We start from the raw sequence: 19,487 nt of genomic DNA, 5'->3' as shown, positions 1-19,487 counted from the left end.
TCCCCCCATCTTGCTGTACATAGTTACACAGCATAGTTGCATGATTAATACAGTTGAAATAAAACACAGATCCATTAAAGAGGTACTCCAAACTTGGCTTCTCATGATCAAGATAGGAAAACCTGACACTTTCCAACTATCTATCGGAAACAGCCGAGCTCTTCAGCCCAGCACTAATTCTGAAACCCCCATTGAAGTAAGTGCACAGTGCACTCCACTGTTTCGATAACCCCCTGGAAAGCATGCTGTGCTATTTTATTTCCATAGCTTCCATTCAGTTCAATGAGAGCTACAGAAATAGTGCCGGCTGAAGAGCTTGGCTTTTCTGTAGAGTCTTGCTGGGTCCGCAATAATTTTAGCAAACGTTTCCCATCTCAGCTATGAAAAGCCAAGATGGGAGTGTTACTTTAAGTCCAAACTTAAATTTAGACTGCTGATTCAGCGGAAGATAAAACTCTTATCAGTCAGATGTAGAGATGAGCGAGCATACTCGTCCGAGCTTAATGCTCGTTCGAGTATTAGGGTGATCGAGATGCTTGTTACTCGAGACGAGCACCACGCAGTACTCGTCTCGATTAAACGAGCACTGACCATTGAATTCAATGGAGCCGGCAATACAGCCGGCTCCATTGAAAGCAATGGGCTGCCTGCGAGCACGGGATGAATTCATGAATGGGTGTGAGTGAGACCTGCCTCTGATTGGCTCAGCGCTGAGCCAACAGGGGCAAGTCTGACTCACACCCCCTTCACACCCACTGCAGGCCGGCCGCGCTGAACTCCGTCTGCTGGGACAAGGTGAGCATATATATATTTTTTATTTTTACACATTTCTGAATGAATTGCAGGGAAGGGCTTATATATTTAAGCCCTTCCCAACAATTCATCTCGCGATCGCCGGCAGCCCATTGCTTTCAATGGAGTCGGCTGTATTGCTGGCTCCATTGAATTCAATGGGCTAACATCGTTCTTCTCTACAGCTGTGGCAGAGGAGAATGATCTTTATGCTGACAGTGCGGGGGGGGGGGGGTCTCACTCTTACCACTATTGTGGCTTAATAGTGGGACCTGGGAACTTGAGATGCAGCCCAACATGTAGCCCCTCGCCTGCCCTATCCGTTTCTGTGTCGTTCCCATCACTTTCTTGAATTTCCCAGGTTTTCACAAATGAAAACCTTAGCGAGCATCGGCGATATACAAAAATGCTCGAGTCGCCCATTGACTTCAATGGGGTTCGTTACTCGAAACGAACTCTCGAGCATCACTGAAAGTTCGACTCGAGTAACGAGCACCCGAGCATTTTGGTGCTCGCTCATCTCTAGTCAGATGCCAATTGTCCTATATTAGGGGAAAAAAATACATCCTAACTTTCTTGGATCAACATCTCATCTCCAGTAATCTATACACATAAATTGTAATAGTCTCTGACAGTAAAGAATACCCATCTATGACTATAGTGATACCTTCTTTCATCCAGACATAGAGGATAGTGACAAGCAAACTTTTAAAGAGTTCAATCCAGCCAATTTGCTGAAATTTTGCAAAAAGTTAAGTTCAGTTCAAATTAATTCAAATCAAACTAGAAGCTCACTAAAATCACTAAAACTGGAGTTTAACACTGTCTGAGACCCATAAAAGCCCTCTATAGCGCACAGAAAGTGTTACACAGGATTGTTATGACTCTTAGTGTTTAGGACTAGTGTTTGAGTGAACCAAACCCTGTTTTGGGTAGAACTTTGCTAAAAGCTCAGTTTGGGTTTATGTCAAACCAAACTTTTAGCAAAGTTCTTCCTGAAATGCGGTTTTACTGGTTCGATTCACTCAACACTAATAGAGAATGCCCTAATAAAACCCCGACGGCTCACAAATTTTGGCCAATTGTTAGAGAGGCATAAGGAGGTGGGGTCCTCTATGATTGGCTATTGGAGAACAAGGACACCTATAGTAAAGTATAAATGTCTCAATGCAAAATCCGCAAAAGGGGCCCTCAATTTTGACATGTACTTTATATTACTGGATCCCTTTTATGAGACAGACAGTCATTTTGGACATTCTCAGGGCTGGATGCAATTGCAACCTTTGCAATCTCTGAAACTATGCCCCACCCATATACTGTTCTTGAAGGAGGTCCCTTTGCTGTCTGCATCTACCCATGCTGGAACTGGATATTTATATTTATTGTAGTTGATCTTCTTGCCTAAAGTCCCTTTTATACAGTTATCGGACACAAATGTTTAGGTCATGTAAAAAGGCCAACGATCAGCCAATATACGAGTAGAAACTCGTTTATTGGCTGATTGTTAATTTTCAGCAAGCATGAAGATACTCACTAATTATGTGAACAGGCAGAAGTACTACCATCCTATTGGGACAATTAATTGTAGCAATTGTCCACCATCCTTAGTGCATGTAACACAAGAGCAAACGTGTGCTGTTCAATATCAATTGGCATTCATTTATGATGGGTCCATGTAAAACAACCTTTCGGTTTCAGCGAAATGACAACTCAAACCTCAAATATCAGAAAGCAGCATATAATTAATTCCTTCTATAATAGCATGACATTCTGAGAAGCATATATAAATGATGGATTCTAATGCAAATGCCATCATTGACTTACCCCAAATGCTCAGTGACTGTTATCGATTACACATATCAAGCAGATAAATAATTAAATTGTGGCTTGTTCACATTTCAGTAAATGTAACATTTATCTTGCAATACTCAGGCTTTATTGGGTTCTTTGGGATGGGGCTGCTGATCAGAAGTCATGAGAAGATAATGAGACAGACAATAAGACTTCTGTCCAGTAATCCCATTGTTTTCTTCGGAGAATAGGACACAGAAGAAATCTATGACTTAATAATAAACATTTCCCGAATGTACTGACTATTTTCGTGTTACCTTTATCACTGGTGTAGTCTCTTCCTTGGTGGTTGTAAGGAGATCAGGAGAGACAATGGGGAGATAAGAGAGAACATTATGGCGTTCATTTCTGTATTAAAGTGTCCTGTGTTAATGAGGTCTCCGGAGGAATAATGCTGGACTTCGTAATGAAGTTTCCGGAGATGCTGATTATAGTGTTCTGTGTTGATGTGATACCATATAATTTGAGGAGGATGCAGCTGCGGGAATAGTGGTTAATTGTGAAAACAGTTGTCAGGTCAGTGGCCAAGCAGTGCTATGTAAGGGTGGTTTAAGTAGGACGAATGTCATCCAAATAGTCGCTTGAGCAAATACAGTATAAGAAACAGTTGTCCAATGCGTATATGGCCAATAACAGAGGGATGGGCAAGAATTTGCTTGCTAGTCCCTAGCCATTTTGTTTCAGCTCACCTAAAAATAGTCACTGGTTGGTTGATTAATTATCATGTGCGGTAAACAGGCAATTGTCCGTCATTCAACAACTAACCAATTGCTGCTATCTGTCTCAGCCTGTCTCTCTCTCTCTCTCTCTCTCTCTCTCTCTCTCTCTCTCTCTCTGGTGGTCCCATCGCTGAGACTTCCACTGGTCACAAGACAGGGAGCACAGAGTCCCCATTCCGGAGATGTTGCAATAGTGCTACGGTCATACATGCGCACTGCTGCTCCATTCAAAGCCTATAGGTAGTTGCATGCTGCCAATGTAGGCAAGCCACGTGATTGGTATGAGGCCCACTGCTGACTTGCTTCCCCTTATCCCTGAATGTCGGCCCACCAGTACAGGTCTGACTTACAGGTGAGCAGCCTGCATGGACTGAGGAGGCTGCATACCAAGCAGCTAAAATATAAGTGAGACTTGGGCTGCTAGCCCAACATTCAGGGGAAGGGTGAGGCACAGAGGAGACTCCATTATCTAGTGGGGCCACAGAGAGGAGACACTAGTTCTTTGTAGAGCCACAAACAAGTGACACCAGTCTTGTGGGGGACCTCAGAGAAGAGACACCAGTTCTTTGTGGGTTGACAGAGATGGGACAACAGTGCTTTGTGGGGCACAGATGATATGCTAGTGATATGGGGGCCACAAAAGAGACACTAGTACTATGGAAGAGTTACTGAGAGGTTTATTGGGGGTAGTGGCAGGATGGTAAGAGTATGCCGAGTTGAGCCATAACTCTTCATGGTCATCTAGACTCAGATAAAGAACAAAAATGGACTATTGCCAACAGAGAAGGTGCCACCTACAATCACTAGGGGGAATTTCACTGTAATCACTATCACTACATAGAACTGATATCTATTATATGGTGACTCCATTATTTAGAGGTATACGAGAAGTAAGCCACTATATCTAATCCTGCCGTGTTATTGATATGTTGCATTCTGTCTCTGATATGTATGCATATACACAGGTATACTTTTCTGAGGTAATTAGCTTGGGATCACCTTTGCTTGCATCGAAGCACTCGTTTCTTCTTCATAAATCACAGAGGTCAAGGGTAGAATTAAACCAACATATGGCCAGTTTTATTCAGTACAGTTACACATGAATAAAACAGAATAGTACAGGAACAAATAAGAACCTTGCCAGCCCAACCCTTGCTAAACAGAATTATCTGACTCTACCAACTAGTGGCTTTCTGCCTACCACCTTACAAACAAAAGGTTACAGCAACCCCACTTATAGTCCATAAAAGTAGCTCACACAGATCAGCTTACTGTGTTCCCTAGAGTTAAATCCAACTCCCTTTTCCCTGGGCTGCTCTTAAATATCTACCCACTGGCTTAGCTAAATAATCAGCCATGGGAGATGAATCTGGGAGGAACACACCTTCCTTTCTGTCAATATATATATATTTTTATTTATTTTGGGAGTCGGGTCAAATTTTAAGCTTTGCTATGCTGCCCTATGACTTCTATGTATGCCCTTGTCTACAGGACTGACAAAGAGAGCTGAGTATGAGTATAGTGCTCTGCAATCTCCATTAGTGCTCTGCAATCTCTATTAGTCCTACAGACAATGAACAAAGTGGCAGAACGTATGCATAACCAATGCTTTATTCCAGTTCATCTGGAATAGGGGTTCAGGACTCCATTTTTACTGACTGGTGAGGTCCCAGTGCTGGTGCAACCATATAACAGAGATGTATTAGCTTTCCCATGGATAGGTGAAAAATGCCTTTCATGGAATATCCCCTTTAATAAAAATACAAAGTAATCTGAGACTTATTTTATCTACTACCTATGCTTTACACTGTAGTTTTGCTCAGTCTGAAAGGTTGTTGTCTATAAGCACACACAGTGACAGGCTGAAGTCGTTATCTAATTAAAAAAAACCATTTTCTATTACCTTACTAGAAAATTATGGATTCATAGACAAGATTCCCACCTCTATTAAGCAAAGCAGAGACTATGTAGGACAGCATGTCTGTGCATCACACAAATGGTCCATTTATTTCAATATACACAGTGTAATGCTTCATTTCTCCTGTGGAGGCTCTGTAGGGAAATTAAACACTTGCTTCTTCCACAGATTGAAGTTGATCGCTGGAGGTCCCAGCAGAGTGATACCATGTAATTTAATTATTGTTGGGAGACCATTTATATAAAACTGGATTGCCCCCAGTGGGTAATCACTTTAAATGCTTTCCTATGAAACTAGACTTATTTGTGTTACTAGAAGACATATCTTATATTGTGAGCAGTTCTGGAGGCAGATGCTGATTTAATGGGACTTATCCAGTGATAAATGAACACTGTTTAAAGAGCTATTACGGTTAAAAGTGGTAAAAATACAGTAATATGTGCAAAAACACACACAGAAGTGTATAGTTCACGCCATAAATGTGTTGCGCTCATGCAAGCATTTTTCCACATACGCTCATTAAAGGGCCCTTACCATGTAAAGCATCTGCAAAAAAAACATCATCTGAATATTCCATTGCAAATCGATGCAGTCTGTATGGTGTTCAGAGCCTAGGGTGGCAGAGTGTTAGGGCAGCAGAATGCATTCCTAAGCTCTCACTCATGACCTGAAGGTTGCAGGTTCAATCCCCACTTGGTTCAGGTAGCCGGCTCAAGGGTGACTCAGCCTTCCATCCTTCTGAGGTCAGTAAAACAAGTACCCACCTTGCTTGGGGGTAAAGGTGACTGGGGAAGGCAATGGCTAATCACCCTGCAAAAAAAGCTTGCCAAGGAAATGTCACAATGTGACATCATCCTAGCAGTCGGTCACGACTTGGTGCTTGCACCAAGGGACTTTACCTCCTTTAAAATTACGGATGTAATTTTCGTGTGAATGAGGCCTTAGGAGTATTTATCCTTAAAGGGAAAATCAATCATTAGGCTAAATTAGTACAGTATCCACAGTGGAATACCAGCTGAATATGTTTAGATAGCCGTATAAGAATGTCAGATGTCAGTGACCTAGGAGAACCAATTCCAGGAGTGGAGGAGTGATCACGATCTACCCAGCTACCAAGTAAACAACTGAAAACCACAATCACTGTAGTTTGCAGTAATTATATTTAATATATTACATCAGACTCAAGAAGAGAAAAAAATATTAATAATTGCCTACTGGATGCTGGCATATTTTGAGGATAGAAGTCAAAAATGTGTGAATTTACATTTTTAAATACAATTTTAGTTTGGGTAAAGGAAGATGGAGATTGATGGTCTTTTAAATCATCAGACTGAACCTATTCCATCTGTCTGTTATAAATAATCAGCCTATCTTACTGTCAAAGTATATGGAAAACTATTCTATTATTAATCATAGTGAAAACTGCTTTTACTTCTGATTTGCTTATTTCAATAACTTTGCAAAATTTTAATGTGAAAATACAACTTTATCCTACGGTATATCACTATTAAGCATCTCCATTAAACTGCCTCTTGAAAAAGACCACCACGCGTGAATGCAGGTCCGTGCCCATTGCCTTCAATGGGGCTACAGCTACTGCCGATGGCTCTGTTGCAATCAATGGGCTGCCAGCAACCCCTGCAGTGATTTTCGGGGAAAGGCTTTAAATATGAGCCCTTCACTGAAAATCATCTGTGTTTGTGTAAAAAAAAAAAAAAAAAAAATATATATATATATATATATATATATATTCCCTACGGGGAGTCCCTTTGTCACGGAACACTGTGACAGCACTGTGGGGTGTCCTCTTGGCACTGATCACTGTGACACCGCTGTCACAATGTTCATTGACAATGGGACTCCCCACTGGGGAATATTGACAAGCACCACAGACCTATGGTGCACGCATGTCCTATGTTTTGCAGGAACGTACATGTGCACGCCTGTTAAACACTGACATGTGAACACACCATAGGGAACCAATGTTTCCAATAGGGGCGTGCTTTTATGCGCCCAACTGTACGCACATAAACAAGCTCGTGTGAATCCACCCATAGTCTATTAATTCGAAATGAACCAGAACTTAACCAAAACTTTTTAAACTGATATATAACACTGTCTAAGAGCCATAAAAGCCGTGTATAACACTCTGGGGGCATATAGGAGTGCTTAGATGAATACCATCAGTTAGCCATCTATTAACATTAGGTTCATGTGTTACATATAAAGTATGTGTATAACGTATAGTACTGCACAAACGTTTTAGACTGGTGTGGGAAAAATACTGCAAGGTAAGAATTCTTGAAAAAATAGAGGTTCCAAATAAACTCGCAGATTATTTTCTGCAGCAGGACAAAGATCCCAAAAATATGGCTAATGTGATTAGGAACTATCTTCAGAGTAAAGTTAATAGTAACAATTTGCTTTTGCAAAATAACCACTGAACTTTACAACAAGTATTGACAATGGCATTTGTCCTGAAAATCTACACATTTGTGCTGTTCCTACAAAAATACCTCAAAATGTAGGAAAATAGTCAAAATTCTGACACAATCACTTGTGCTTAAAAGGGTTCTACTCACCTATTCCTCCCCTGTCAGTCTTTTTACCAGATCTTTACCTCACCTATCTTCTCCTGTCTCCTGCAGTCACCTCACCTCCAGCTGACTGATTCTACTGCTTCCTGTGAGGTTATATATTTTCACAGGCAGTCTCCTTCCTGCCAGGCAATGTATGCTACATCATCACTAAATCCCAGTCTGGCAAGGAGTGCCGAGCTATTGCAGAGACTGCTCGTGTGTGCTGTCTCTGCAATAGATCAGCATTCCTTCCTAGCCAGTGAACACTACGTCACAGGGACATGACCTTCACTGAGCTGCCAGAAGGAGAATGCAAGGAATACACACTTCATAACAAGGAGAAGATAATCCAGATGGCTTGCGGTGAACCAACATGGGGGACTGGTTAAGATATGTGAGGAGAAGATTTTGTAAGGAGTCTGCCTGTGGAGAAATAGGTGAGTATAGAAATTTTCTTTATTATGACAAAACCCCTTTAAGAACTGGACAGCAGACTTCTTGGTCATCTGTGTTGAAACAGCCTTGCAATTTGCTACCACGACTTGAAGCAACAGTTGTTTTTCGTCTTCGTCTATAGTAAAAAGTCTGACAGTTCATTGTTTTTGAGCACAACCTTGTCATAGAGGGTGTCTTGCTTTGTAGTGAAAGTTGAGTTTTTTGGGACACCTTAAATTGCACAGCTTTCTGAAAAGAGTCACACTGTGTGCATACGCTGATTTCTCAAGGGCACAGTGCTAAAAGGGAGACCCAGTGAGTATAAAAAGCACCTCCCATACCATTCAGCCTTATAACATAGTTTATGGGGCTCAAACATGCTAACAGATTACTTTTAAAGGGCGAATCCGGTGAAACATATTTCCTTGCTCACTTTACTGACTTGCCAGTTACACTCTGGAGCATTCCTTTGTGTATTCCAGTCACTTCCCTGCAGTGCTGCCCCATATTGGAGACCACCTTAATGCTGAGATTTTTTATTTTCAGTTTTACATCTATCCCATGATGCATCAGCCCAGCATTTGTTTAGGATATACCATTTTTGCCTGCAGTGGGAGCAGTTTAATTATCATTACCTTCTGTATTCACCTATAGAAGCTACAGACCATAAGTATTTAGTAATGAGGATGAGTTGTGATCTCCTCTATTATAACTGTGTGGCAAGAGCTGTGTAATCCTCATCAGTTACTGTGCCAGGAGTGTCTGTATCCTTCTCTAAGCAGTTTCCTTGGTAAGATTCATGCAACAGCATCACACAAACTGAGAATTTAGAGCTCATAACCCCAAGTAGATCTGAGCTGATCAGAATTGAGATCACATGACCATCTGAGGAAAAAGAGACCAACAGAAAGAAATATATATCCAAGGTAACACTATCTGACTTATATATACTGGAGGGCTAGCTACATAATTAATGGATTTCTAAAAAATCACCAGAGTGGCCCTTTAAGGATTAATATGCACTGTACATAAAACACCCAAGTTAAATCTACCCATTACGTTTTTTGGTTTACTGTCTTCTACTAGAATGTTTTTTAGAGCTATGTTATTTTCGTATCATGTAATTACCTTCTGTTCAAAAAAGGAAGTTCTCCTTGCTGAGAACTGTAATTCAGATGCCGTTTAATCTCATTACTAATTTTAATACATTAATTTTTGTTTAATTTAGAGAAGAACTTGCAGTGGATATCATGTTTATTAATATTCGTCTATGAAAAAGTCTGAAAATGTTATTTTTCATTTAGTAGCATTAAAAACCCATAACGTTGCTTCAGAAATACCCCAAATTGCAATTCACACATTGAAATATTCACGATATTATACTGTACTGAGAGAAAATAGCTCTATACAGTAATTGTACAAAGTAACCAGTGTTCTGTGCGGAGTATTTCTGCACAATACAATGAAAGCTGATACTTTATTCATGCAGCACATGCCATGGATACAAGAATGGTCAAGGCAAATTCAATAGCACTTGAGATATTACTATTACAATAACGGAGCTGGCTCACTTTCCTAGCTTGGTATTGGGATGTAATTTGTCTATATAAAAAATAAATTCAGTGGTTGGTTTTCTGGTTGCTAAGCAGCTGGGATGTTACAAGACCTAGAATGAAATAAGCGGAAGGAATCTAAAGTCGACACTTAATCAGTCTACGATGATTCAATCTATTCTATCATTTACACTCACAGGAATAGGCAAAATAATAATCACTATCTATCTATCTCATATCTATCTATCTATCTATCTATCTCATATCTATCTATCTTTCTCATGTCTATCTATCTATCTATCTATCTATCTATCTATCTATCTATCTCATATCTATTTATTTATCTATCTCATATCTATTTATCTCATTTCTATCTATCTCATATCTATCTATCTCATATCTATCTATCTCATATCTATCTATCTATCTATCTATCTATCTATCTATCTATCTATCTATCCATTTCATATCTATCTATCTATCTCATATCTATCTGTCTCATATCTGTCTATCTCATATCTATCTATCTATCTATCCATCTATCTCATATCTATTTATCTCATATCTGTCTATCTATCTATCTATCTATCTATCTATCTATCTATCTATCTATGTATCTCATATCTATCTCATATCTATTTATCTATCTATCTATCTATCTATCTATCTATCTATCTATCTATCTATCTATCCCATATCTATCTATCTCATATCTATTTATCTATCTATCTCATATCTATTTATTTATCTATCTCTATCTATCTATCTATCTATCTATCTCATATCTATATATTTATCTATCTATCCATCTATCTCCTATCTATCTATCTATCTATCTATCTATCTATCTATCTATCTATCTATCTCCTATCTATCTATCTTCTATCTATCTATCGATCTATCTATCTCATATCTATCTATCTATCTATTTATCTATCTATCTCATATCTATCTATCTATCTATCTATCTATCTATCTATCTATCTATCTATCTATCTATGCAGTTACCGACTAAGGTCACATTCAGATGGCTGTTTGAAAGTTACACCAGAGAATCTTGAGAATCCCACCCTAATGCAGTCCAATATGCACAGGCAGTGGACATTGCGTGTCCTATTCTTCTCCATGATATAATCCAGAATCGGACATGCAGTGATTTTCTTATATGGCTCATTGGTACCTATGAAAACACACTTATGTGAATAGCCTCATAAGCTATTATACGTCTGTGCGTGAGCCGTGAAATACACAAACAGTGAATTAACCAAAAATGCTCCTGTCTGAATAAGGTCTAACAGTCAGATACCAGTTCTGTGCAGTGATAGTGATTACTGTGGTCATAGATGATTGGTGATATTTACTTTCCCTTCTCTTATCTGTCCTGGTCCAGACCACCATAAAGATTTCTTGCAGCCAACACCAGTCTTTGTACACCCTGCTGTCCTTCCATAGCCTCTAATGAACCTGTTAGTACCCTCATAGTAATAGTGTACTATCTGTGTCCCTACTAAATAATAGTGTCTCCACCACAGCCCACTAAAAGTAACTCCTTTGTGGCCCTCCTTAGTTATAGTTACCCCTCTGTCACCCCCTTAGTAAAAGTGGTATTCTCCGCTGCTCCCTCATAGCAAAAGTGCCCCTTTCTGTGGACCCTAATTAGTAAAAGGGACTCCTGCCCTCTGTGGCCCCCACTTTTTAATAAAGCTCTCTATGTGGTCCTCATTTTTTAATAGATCCCTCTCTGCAGCCATAACTCTGGCTGGTAGTAGAGCTTCAGAGTATCTTCTTTGCTCTCACAACAGAATGTCTGTCTAATGTGTCTCTGTCCTGCACTTCTGCCCCGGGCTTCCGAACACACTGTACTCAATGCCAGAGCCAGGGGAAGGAGTGAAGGTTAAGTTGTGCAAAACAAAAAATCGTCTTGTTGTGAGTGCCAAGAAGATATCTGAAGCTCTAATACCCGCTGGAGTTGCAGGGCTGCAGAAGGGGCCAGTGAATGATAAATCTGGATGCTGGGCAGCCCTTAAAACTATCTTGGTGGCCTGGCCCAAGGGGCTCATGCATCGCTGCCCCCTGGCCCTGCCTGCCTCTGTCTGAAAACACTTTAATCAGTGAGAAGAATTATTAAGGAGCTGCAGAATTTTTTTATCTTATACCCGTTTTCTACTATTCACACCTACTGGGCTGTATTTTTTCACATTTATGTAATTTCATGTTTGACTAAATTGTATAATCACAGGTTATATACAGTGACTGATAATCAATAACTAAGAGTGACTGCAAGTGGGATAATAATGGTGCTGAAGAAGAGTGTTTGAGAGAGTGACCAGCTCTACATATTTAGCGACAGTAATGCATAATGACTGAATAAGAACTAAGGGGTGAAGAATACTAATATAAGGTTTTTATTATGTTGTATTTTATCATTGTTTTTCCTTCCACTAGTCTGAGAACACGGTGGCCCACATACAGTAAGACTGATGTTTTAAAGTTTAGTCTAAAGAAAAAGATCTTTGAAGTGAATTATACCAAATGTATTAAACTCTATATGCCTCTTACTAGATTTGGCATATTTTGGACAGTCATAAAGTCGCTAAAAGAAATCTATGAGCAGGCATAGGTTTGCATTTAAATTTGCACCATTTTCTGTCGTTAGTTATACTAAATCTAAGAGTTGTAGATCATGTCCTTCCCAGTAAACCACTGCAGTAGGAACAAGATACTAGTAGAATAGAAACTGGATTAAAGCACATATAGCTTACGCTTTAACCATCAACAGATTGCAGAAGCCAGGAATAGTTAAAGAGAGGATAAGTAATCATGAAATCCTCTCCAAATGAGGCTGAGCTACAGCAATATAGTCAGTTGACTCACTGTAATGGATCAGCTGAGAGATAGTTGCTTAGCAACTGCTCCAACAACAAACTAGAAGATAGAAAATGACAAAACATGAAAAGGCTAACTAATCAGGAGCTCCTCTCCAATTGAATCTAAACCACACCAATGTATTCAGCTGACCCACCCAATGGTTTACAATACACATTGCTTCCGCTATAACCAGCGACAAATTGCAGAAGCCAGTAATATATAAAGAAAGGCTAACCAAACAGGAAATACTCTCTAAATCAGGCTGTGCTTCAGCAATATGGTCACAAAGTCATAAAGTTCTTAGGAGTTAAACCCTCCTTTTGTAATAGATGTGGTCTTATCTGATAAATGACGCTTCAAGTATCCAACTCCCCTCCATGACGCCTTTTATCTCTAATAAGGCACTGTGCGTAGATATCTTTTATTTGCATAGTCCTAATGCCTTTTCTTTCGGTGGAGATTTATAAGGAGATGACCTCATGCTCCCATTTTTTTTAATGACTCTTAGAAATGCGTACAGTATAATCCCATTTTGTAAACATCACCACACTCCCCATTTTTGGAAGCCTTTCAAGACATTATCATAAAAGTGCCGCATTATTTCCGAAGAAGAATACGAAGGGAGGAATTTTGATTCCCTACAACTTAATATGCAGAATCTTCACGTTTTTAAATGGCAGGCAATTTATCTCCATACATCAGTTCATGTCAAGAAATGACAGAGTTCCATTGTTACATGGATTCTGAATATTTTAACCACTAGCTCTGCCATGATGCATCTATTTTCTGATGAACTGCTACTGAAACAACACTAATTGCTGTCTACCAGCGCTGAGTGCATTAAAGCTATTTTTGCATTAAATCAAATGAGTTTGGCATATATATCCAAATAAACAGAAGTCCAGCGTAGTTTGTAGTCTGACATTTCGTCATTTTTGATTATCATTGCTGCTGTACTGTTGTTTCCCTATTTGCAAAAGTGTGTGACATTTACCACAATGTAATAAAAGTTACTTGAGGAGGTTCCAGTTAAATGTCAGGTCCTAATGAAACCGATGTCAAATTAATATTAAGATTCAGATCTATGGGATTTAAACAAGAGAATAACCGATTAGGGATCAATAAGTCACATGTCACACAAGTATATAGCTACAGCAGTATTTGACATGATGAAGGTTACAGAGATAGACATTAAAATCAAAAGTATTAGCTTTAATTCTATTACATAGATAGATAGCTAGTTAGCGAGATGTATGGATGGATAGATAGATAGATAGATAGATAGATAGATAGATAGATAGATAGATAGATAGATAGACTGTTGCTTCCTATTATCTATCTATCTATCTGCCTACCTATCTAACTTCAATACTAGAGATGAGCGAACTTGCTCGTTTAGAGCAATTACTCGATCGAGTAATTGCCTAATTGAGCGAAAAGATTGGTGGGGCGCCAGGAGTGAGCAGGGGGTTGCGGTGGGGAGTGGGGGGGAAAGAGAGAGAGAGCTCCCCCCTGTTCCGCCCTGCTACCCCCCGCTCCACCCCGCCCCCCGAATCTTTTCGCCCGAGTAGGCAGTTACTCGAAAAAAGCGATGCTTGATCGAGTAATTGTCCTAAACGAGCAGGTTCACTCATCTCTATTTAGTACCTTATCAAAAGTATTTGGTCACTCCCATTAGTAGAATGGATCCTCTCTTATTAGCATGCCCTGTGTCCTAAAAGCCATGCTACATATGATACAAACCCTTGGAGGAATCAGCCATAGTTTGTGACGGGAACTGCAAGCTATTAGATATGTGGTGATGGGTTATGCCCATCAAGAAGCCCAATGCATCGGTCTACTCTGGTACAATGAGCATCATCATTGGACATTTGATCAATGGAAGAATGAAGTGGTGAATCACACTACTCCATCTTCATATCAGATGTATGTACCTGGGTGTCGAGGATGTGTGGGGTACAGCCTTTTGACTGAGTGTGTTATGCCAACAGTTAAGTACAGTGGAGGTTCTGTTCTGGTCTGGGGATGTTTTACGTGGTATGGTCTCAGTCCATTGGTTGTAGTGGCAAGAGCTAGAGATGAGCGGGCATACTCGCTAAGGACAATTGCTCGATCGAGCATTGTCCTTAGCGAGTATCTCCCCGCTCGGAAGAAAAGGTTCGGCTGCCGGCGCGGTTGACAGGTGAGTTGCGTCCATGAGCAGGGGGGAGCGGGGGGGAGAGAGGAAGAGAGAGATCTCCCCTCTGTTGCTCCCCGCTCTCCCCCGCTGCAGGCAGCCGAATCTTTGCTCCGAAGCGGGCAGGTACTCGCTAAGGGCAATGCTCGCTCATCTCTAGCAAGAACCATAAAGCGATCCTCTCGTTTAGGCGCAAAATTCTTCCCTGAAACTGGAGAGGGAGAGGGGTATATTACATACAGTTGTTATTCTCTCCTGTTCCTCCAATCCGCTGGTTACAAATACCCTTTTTGGCCATCCAAAACAATTTCCTAGCATATACAATGCATTGCTCTCTGATTGGCCAGCACTGAGCACGTGAATAGCTATAGTTGGTTCAGGGAATCAACAATGTGGGGACTATGTAGCTTGAAGATTGCGTCAGCCAAAAAGGGATCTGGAACTGGTAAATCAGTGAGTAGGCAGTGAACGACAACTGCAGGTAATATACATCCCTTCCCTTTTGGTCTTTGGATAGAATTTTGTCCTGAAACTGGAGGGTCACTTTAACGGCGAGTCGAAAATTTTTGATCTTCGCACAAATTATTCACAAGGTTCAAAATTCATAATGACTTGCAGTGATTTGTGTTTTTGAAAATCCATGGAGAAGATGCTCTTCTCTATAACCGTATCTGGAATCCTCTACTAGGCCGAAGCGGTTTCTTCCTTGCCCATTCTTTTTAATACATTCATTTGCAAAAATAACAATGAAAAGGCCAACTATGTGAAGGATGTCGACAAGAAATGTTAACCACAGTTGCACAAGCTGACAAACAGATTCGGAGAATTATTCACTAGTAGTGTTGCATATGAATGTACCCTATACCACCCACACCCCATTTGTGCCATGTCTGTTTGCTGTCATTCACCTATCACTCAAAACAACAGAGAACGCCGAGCTCTTGGAATAACAATTTATCTTTGGAGAAAATGTAAGATTTATGATTGACAGGTCAGATTTACAGAACATTTTTCCAGATCATTTGACTTCATCAAGCACTTGCTGTTTGTCAGGCAACCTATCACCAGTATCACAATATTGAGTTTTAACCAATACAGGAAAATGACTTCGAGTGGGATTATTATATATTTACTGTACATTTGTGTTTTCATTTTACATGTTGCAACAATGAAATTTGTCACAAAGCTACATGAGGTCTTTGAGATTGCAGTGACAATTTATAAAACTATTCATGGAAAACCCTATAGATTTCATGGTTAGTGATTATCATTCCATGCCGAGAAGTAAAATAATAAGAAGGATGAAACAATACATCTGTGGCGCCATTGATTGGATGGCAGCATTCCTGCAAATCATTGTCAAGACTCTTTATTGAAGTCTTTATAGCAATGACAGGGAATGGAAAACCAAAATCCAGAAAACCATACACAGACAGCTGTTTCGGGTTTTTTGTCCCACATCAGTGTGCAGTAGGTTTTTGGCTTGGCTAGTGAGAGGCCTATGAAGTGGGCTGGGAGGGGTTTAGTCTCTACTTAAGGAGGTATGTGAGGAGACACCTAGAAGGTGAGTGAAGAGACTTATAAGGCCATCCATGCTCCTCTGGAAAATATGCAAATAAGGAAGATGGAACTATACCTCTGCTGCACCACCCATTGGAATGCAGCATTCTGGCAAATCATTGTCAGACTTTTTATAACAATAAGTGGGAGTTGAAAAATCCCCAAGAAGTGGAGCTGCAGAGGTATTGTTCCATCTTCTTTATTTGTATATTTCCCAGAGGAGCATGCATGGCCTGCTCACTTACATGACCTTCCAGGTGCTCTCCTTAAGGAGAGAGGATACCCTTTCCGAGGAGTGAAATAAAACTCCTTTGCCCAATGCAAAATCTGTAACAGGGTCCTTCACCCTTTTGGCAGCTGTATCCTGAGCAGTGGCGTAACTACAGGGAATGCAGAGGATGCGGTTGCACCCGGGCCCAGGAGCCTTAGGGGGCCCATAAGGCCTCTCCTCTCCATATAGAGAGCCCAGTACTATGAATAAAGCATTATAGTTGGGGGCCCTGTTACAGATAGTGCATTGGGACCCAGAGGCTTCAAGTTACGCCTCTGATCCTGAGTACAATAAATGCTACAGTATATCTACATTCTAGTATTCTAGCTATACAGTCTATATGTCAACAATCTGTCAACTCATTCCACCAGTAGGCAGCAGAATTGCGAATGCAGCTCTGGAATATTGTAAATAAGAGGCGGATTGTCCATAGGCTGTACAGAGAAAAATTCTAGTTGATCGGTCAGGCTATGGGCTGATGTGGTCTGGTAGGGCTGGCTTCAGCACATCTGGCAGATGGCCAGACCAACAGCATTTCAGTTGGCTCAGTGTAGCTGAAATAGGGTTGATACAAAGTGGAGCACTTACTAGAGACCGTGCTCTTTTGCTGGCTCAAGGGGCCCATGGAGCAGCTGCAGTTGGGGACATTTAATTACAGAAGGCAATGCAGCTGCATAGCATGGAGGCGGTGCTAGCACCTGAGTTCTCATCAGGCGGCTGTAGCATCTCTTCTAATTTAAACATCCCCCTCTGCTTCCTCTTTGGTGTCATATAGAGCTGAGCTGATGCAATTGTGTACTGCAGTCAGCTGATCCAGGCTCAGAGAAACAAGCAACGAATGGTTAATATCTCAAAGCACAGATCCAGCATAAGATAATACTTGTGTTGTCCACCTCGGCTAGTAATTTGGGCCAACCTACATTGCATTTGGCTTTTAGAATTTTTCTCCAGGGCTATGTTATGTACCCAATCTGCCCCTGTTGTATAAGCTGTAATTCGGGACTTGTGCAAGATAGGTAATGCAGTGTATTTATGTAGTTACTCAGATATTTATACAGAATATATGTAGATTATATCTACAGCGCTCCCTCAAGTTACAATATTAATTGGTTTAAGGGCAACCATTGTACATAACTTGTGTCTATAACTCAATGGAAAAATAGTCATTAGTTAGGAAGCCCCAAAATATCATTCCAAGATAATAAAAAATGAGCATTAAAGAGACTCTAGCACCAGGTTCATGAAGTTTGAGGAGGCGGGCTGTGCTGGCTTCTCCCCACCCACATCGTTCAGGCGGACAGCTCTCCCCCCTTTTGTGTATATAAAGACACGTCTCACTCTCCATGTTGTGGGTGGTGAGAGGTCAATGCGGTCCGCCTCCATGGCTCGGAAGTCCAAGTCAAACTTCATGAACATGATGACAGAATCCCTTTAAGAAAAATAAGCAGATATGCAAAACGGTTAAAGAAGTTCTTAAGTATAAAAATCTACAGTATGCATACCATAAAAGCAGACTATGCTGCCATTTAAGCACCCTTAGGGCTTGTTCACACGAGCGCTGTGGGCGTGCAGTATAGGCGTGCACAGTAAGCGCTTCTATAGGAACCAATGGTTTCTTAAGGAAGAGTTCACATGAAAGAATGTTAGACATGCTAACAAAAGATAGGATATGCAACTGCAAGGTCGCATCTAAGCTCCGTGGTGCGCACCAAGATAGGACCTGACCTATCTTTGGTGGGTGCTTTTCATAAACTCATATAGGAGCTGGAAAGCATGCACCACGCATTTTGGATCATTTGAATGGGCTAATTCAAGTAGCTGGAATTAACCCGTAAATGCAATTCTAAGTGCAGTATAGCTGCGATCCTTAGACGCGGCTATACAGCGCTCGTGTGAACGAGCCCTTAGAGAAAGGTCAGGTCAGACCCATCCACTTTGCTACTGGGTGATTAGAACCTGTGGAGGGCTCCCTTTTCCAATAGAAATGCACTCTTAACAATCTATGGGATTTGGGGGGGGGGGGGGGTAAATACTGAACACTTCTATTTAGGTAGCTAAATCTTGCACTACAAGGAGAGCCCATTATAATAATTGCCATAACTGCGGGAGAGTCCAGGTTCCAAATTGTACATTATCCCAGATATTTAGGCCAACAAATATGTTATATTTTACGATACACAAACTGCACCATCATGCATGTACTTAGAATTCAGAATCGGGATTTGGTCTATAAATAATGCCGCCATTTGCTGTTATTTCCCAATATGATTTTTTTTGCACAGACAAAAGAAGTTCCATTTAAATTACAGTAAGCCAAGAAAAACAGCGCTGCATTCAAATAAAACATAGTTGTTTTCTCGCCAATCACTATTATTATTTTAAAATGTTTTTTTTCTAAAACGATAAGGAAATAAAGTGTGTGCTGCTTCTCAAGCCCATCTGGAACCTCACTTAATCAACCCTGAAGAATGTCCTTTAGTGTTGCATATAAATGATCTGCAAAGAGATCCTTGAGAGACCCCATACGGCTGAAATAGCTCCAAAATGGGAATAACTTCCTGAGAAAATGATAGGTTTTAACAGTTTGTAAATGAGGAAAAAAGTGGGCCACAATAGCTATTAAGGGCTCAGACACAAAATTGTAACACATTTTAGCACATTGCTTGAGTTTTTTATACAGCCATAACATGTTTGAGAGAGCAGTGTCCCCAACACCTGGAATGGAAGTGAGACTTGGGCATAGCTAAAGGCTCATAGGCCTGGGT

General features: G+C 40.6%; 1 protein-coding gene across 1 annotated transcript in view; it reads right to left on the bottom strand.

Annotated features, from left to right (window-relative positions):
• Positions 1-19,487, bottom strand: part of NRXN1 (neurexin 1) — a 1,562,703-nt gene that overhangs the window by 1,278,746 nt on the left and 264,470 nt on the right. The gene's annotated exons all lie outside the window — the stretch shown is intronic.

This window comes from Eleutherodactylus coqui, chromosome 3, assembly GCF_035609145.1.
Source record: "Eleutherodactylus coqui strain aEleCoq1 chromosome 3, aEleCoq1.hap1, whole genome shotgun sequence".
In the NCBI taxonomy this organism is placed as follows: domain Eukaryota; kingdom Metazoa; phylum Chordata; class Amphibia; order Anura; family Eleutherodactylidae; genus Eleutherodactylus; species Eleutherodactylus coqui.
Note: the sequence above shows the minus strand (reverse complement) of the source record. Positions and strands in the feature narration are given on the sequence as shown.